This window comes from Schistocerca piceifrons, unplaced genomic scaffold, assembly GCF_021461385.2.
Source record: "Schistocerca piceifrons isolate TAMUIC-IGC-003096 unplaced genomic scaffold, iqSchPice1.1 HiC_scaffold_1839, whole genome shotgun sequence".
Lineage (NCBI taxonomy): Eukaryota > Metazoa > Arthropoda > Insecta > Orthoptera > Acrididae > Schistocerca > Schistocerca piceifrons.
The window spans coordinates 304,137-309,567 of record NW_025727722.1 but is presented as its reverse complement, the minus strand read 5'-3'; positions in this window follow the sequence as shown (position 1 = coordinate 309,567).

The following is a 5,431-nucleotide window of genomic DNA, read 5'->3' as shown; positions in this document are numbered from 1 at the left end:
TCCAAATCTCTATGTTTTGAACCATTAATGTGACACTAGCTATAGATTCCGATGCTTCACTCCAGGTTTACTGTTTCCCTTGGACCTTCTTATTGACGGTGAAACACAGAAATTGCATCGGAATTAAATACAAAAGGCACAATGCCGATTTAAGTAAAAGAAGTCTGACACTTCTTACTGTCTATGTTTTGAACCATTCCTGTGACACTAGTTATAGATTCCGATGCTTCACTCCAGGTTTACTGTATCCCTTGGACACTCTTATTAACAATGAATCACAGAAATTGCATCAGAATTAAAAAGAAAAGGCACAATGATGACTTAAGTACAAGAAGACTGACTCTTCTTACTGACTATGTTTTGAACCATTCCTGTGACACTAGTTATAGATTCCGATGCTTCACTTCTGGTTTACTGTATCCCTTGGACCTTATTATTGACGATGAAACACAGAAATTGCTTCGGAATTAAATACAAAGGCACAATACCGACTTAGGTACAAGAAGACTGACTCCTCTTACTGACTATGATTTGAACCATTCCTGTGACACTAGTTACAGATTACGATGCTTCACTCCAGGTTTACTGTTTCCCTTGGAACTTGTTATTGACGGTGAAACACAGAAATTGCATCGGAACTAAATACAAACGGCACAATGCCGACTTAAGTACTAGAAGACTGGCTCTTCTTACTGACTATGCTTTGAACCATGCCTGTGACACTAGTTATAGATTCCGATGCTTCACTTCAGGTTTACTGTATCCTGCTGACCTTCTTATTGACGATGAAACACAGAAATTGCATCGGAATTAAATAGAAAAGGCACAATGCCGACTTAAGTACAAGAAGAATGACTCTTGCAACTGTCTATGCTTTGAACCATTCGTGTGACACTAGTTATAGATTCCGATGCTTCACTTTAGGTTTACTGTATCCCTCTGACCTTCTTATTGACGATGAAACACAGATATTGCATAGGAATTAAATAGAAAAGGCACAATACCGACTTCACTACAGGAAGACTGACTCTTCTTACTGACTATGTTTTGAACCATTCATGTGACACTAGTTATAGATTCCGATGCTTAACTTGAGGATTACTGTATCCCACTGACCTTCTTAGTGACGATGAAACACAGAAATTGCATCGGAATAAAATACAAAAAGCACAATCCCGAATTAAGTACAGGAAGACTGACTCTTCTTACTGTCTATGTTTGAACCTTTCCTGTGACACTAGTTATAGATTCCGATGCTTCACTTCAGGTTTACTGTATCCCTCTGACCTTCTTATTGACGATGAAACACAGAAATTGCTTCAGAATTAAATACAAAAAGCACAATGCCTAATTAAGTACAAGAAGACTGACTCTCCTTACTGTCTATGTTTTGAACCATTCCTGTGACATTAGTTATAGACTACGATGCTTCACTCCAGGTTTACTGTATCCCTTGGACCTTCTTATTGACGATCAAACACAGAAATTGCATCGGAATGAAACACAAAAGCCACAATTCCGACTTAAGTACAAGAAGACTGAATCTTCCAAATCACTATGTTTTGAACCATTCCTGTGACACTAGTTATAGATTCCGATGCTTCACTTCAGGTTTACTGTATCCCCTAGACCTTCCTATTGACGATGAGACACAGAAATCGCATTGGAATGAAATAGAAAAAGAACAATGCCGACTTAAGTACAAGAAGACTGACTCTTCCAACTCTCTATGCTTTGAACCATTCCTGTGACGCTAGTTTTTTATTCCGATGCTTCACTTGAGGTTTACTGTATCCCTCGGACCTTCTTATGGACGATGAAACACAGAAATTACATCGGAATGAAATACAAAAGGCACAATGCCAACTTAAGTACAAGAAGACTGACTCTTCCAACTCTCTATGTTTTGAACCATTCCTGTGAGACAAGTTATAGATTCAGATGCTTCACTTCCGGGTTACTGTATCCCTCTGACTTTCTTATTGACGATGAAACACAGATATAGCATCGGAATTAAATAGAAAAGGCACAATACCGACCTAGGTGCAAGAAGACAGACTCTTCCTACTGTCTATGTTTGAACTATTCCTGTGACACTAGTTATAGATTCCGATGCTTCACTTCAGGTTTACTGTATCCCTTGGACGCTCTTATTAACAATGAATCCCAGAAATTGCATCAGAATTAAAAAGAAAAGGCACAATGATGACTTAAGTACAAGAAGACTGACTCTTCTTACTGACTATGATTTGAACCATTCCTGTGACACTAGTTATAGATTCCGATGCTTCACTTCTGGTTTACTGTATCCCTTGGACCTTATTATTGACGATGAAACACAGAAATTGCTTCGGAATTAAATACAAAGGCACAATACCGACTTAGGTACAAGAAGACTGACTCCTCTTACTAACTATGATTTGAACCATTCCTGTGACACTAGTTACAGATTACGATGCTTCACTCCAGGTTTAATGTTTCCCTTGGAACTTGTTATTGACGGTGAAACACAGAAATTGCATCGGAACTAAATACAAACGGCACAATGCCGACTTAAGTACTAGAGGACTGGCTCTTCTTACTGACTATGCTTTGAACCATGCCTGTGACACTAGTTATAGATTCCGATGCTTCACTTCAGGTTTACTGTATCCTGCTGACCTTCTTATTGACGATGAAACACAGAAATTGCATCGGAATTAAATAGAAAAGGCACAATGCCGACTTAAGTACAAGAAGAATGACTCTTGCAACTGTCTATGCTTTGAACCATTCGTGTGACACTAGTTATAGATTCCGATGCTTCACTTTAGGTTTACTGTATCCCTCTGACCTTCTTATTGACGATGAAACACAGATATTGCATAGGAATTAAATAGAAAAGGCACAATACCGACTTCACTACAGGAAGACTGACTCTTCTTACTGACTATGTTTTGAACCATTCATGTGACACTAGTTATAGATTCCGATGCTTAACTTGAGGATTACTGTATCCCACTGACCTTCATAGTGACGATGAAACACAGAAATTGCATCGGAATAAAATACAAAAAGCACAATCCCGAATTAAGTACAGGAAGACTGACTCTTCTTACTGTCTATGTTTGAACCTTTCCTGTGACACTAGTTATAGATTCCGATGCTTCACTTCAGGTTTACTGTATCCCTGTGACCTTCTTATTGACGATGAAACACAGAAATTGCTTCAGAATTAAATACAAAAAGCACAATGCCGAATTAAGTACAAGAAGACTGACTCTCCTTACTGTCTATGTTTTGAACCATTCCTGTGACATTAGTTATAGACTACGATGCTTCACACCAGGTTTACTGTATCCCTTGGACCTTCTTATTGACGATCAAACACAGAAATTGCATCGGAATTAAATACAAAAGGCACAATGCCGATTTAAGTAAAAGAAGTCTGACACTTCTTACTGTCTATGTTTTGAACCATTCCGGTGACACTAGTTATAGATTCCGATGCTTCACTCCGGGTTTACTGTATCAATTGGACACTCTTATTAACAATGAATCACAGAAATTGCATCAGAATTAAAAAGAAAAGGCACAATGATGACTTAAGTACAAGAAGACTGACTCTTCTTACTGACTATGTTTTGAACCATTCCTGTGTCACTAGTTTTTTAAGCCGATGCTTCACTTGACGTTTACTGTAACCCTCGGACCTTCTTATGGACGATGAAACACAGAAATTGCATCGGAATGAAACACAAAAGCCACAATTCCGACTTAAGTACAAGAAGACTGAATCTTCCAAATCACTATGTTTTGAACCATTCCTGTGACACTAGTTATAGATTCCGATGCTTCACTTCAGGTTTACTGTATCCCCTAGACCTTCCTATTGACGATGAGACACAGAAATCGCATTGGAATGAAATAGAAAAAGAACAATGCCGACTTAAGTACAAGAAGACTGACTCTTCCAACTCCCTATGCTTTGAACCATTCCTGTGACGCTAGTTTTTTATTCCGATGCTTCACTTGAGGTTTAATGTATCCCTCGGACCTTCTTATGGACGATGAAACACAGAAATTACATCGGAATGAAATACAAAAGGCACAATGCCAACTTAAGTACAAGAAGACTGACTCTTCCAACTCTCTATGTTTTGAACCATTCCTGTGACACAAGTTATAGATTCAGATGCTTCACTTCCGGGTTACTGTATCCCTCTGACTTTCTTATTGACGATGAAACACAGATATAGCATCGGAATTAAATAGAAAAGGCACAATACCGACCTAGGTGCAAGAAGACAGACTCTTCCTACTGTCTATGTTTGAACTATTCCTGTGACACTAGTTATAGATTCCGATGCTTCACTTCAGGTTTACTGTATCCCTTGGACCTTCTTATTGATGATGAAACACACAAATTGCATCGGAATTAAATACAAAAGGCACAATTGCGACTTAAGTACATGAAGACTGACTCATCTTACTGTCTATGTTTTGAACCATTCCTGTGACACTAGTTATAGATTCTGATGCTTCACTTCAGGTTTACTGTATCCCTTGGACCTTCTTATTGGCGTTGAAACACAGAAATTGCATCGAAATTAAATACAAAGGGCACAATGCCGACATATGTACAAGAAGACTGACTCATCTTACTGTCTATGTTTTGAACCATTCCTTTGACACTAGTTATAGATTCCGATGCTTCACTCCAGGTTTACTGTATCCCTTGCACCTTCATATTGACGATGAAACACAGAAATTGCATCGGAATTAAATACAAAAGGCACAATGGCGACTTAAGTACAAGAAGACTGTGACTCTTCTTACTGACTATGTTTTGAAACATTCCTGTGACACTAGTTATAGATTCCGATGCTTCACTTCACGTTTACTGAATTCCTCTGACCTTCTTATTGACGATAAAACACAGAAATTTCATCGGAATTAAATACAAACGGCACAATGCCGACTTAAGTACAAGAAGACTGGCTCTTCTTACTGATTATGTTTTGAAACATTCCTGTGACACTAGTTATGGATTCCGATGCTTCACTTCAGGTTTACTGTATCCCTCTGACCTTCTTATTGACGATGAAACACAGAAATTGCATCGGAATTAAATAGAAAAGGCACAATGCCGACTTAAGTACAAGAAGACTGACTCTTCTTACTGACTATGTTTTGAACCATTCCTGTGTCACTAGTTTTTTAATCCGATGCTTCACTTGACGTTTACTGCAACCCTCGGACCTTCTTATGGACGATGAAACTCAGAAATTGCATCGGAATGAAACACAAAAGCCACAATTCCGACTTAAATACAAGAAGACTGAATCTTCCAAATCTCTATGTTTTGAACCATTAATGTGACACTAGCTATAGATTCCGATGCTTCACTCCAGGTTTACTGTTTCCCTTGGACCTTCTTATTGACGGTGAA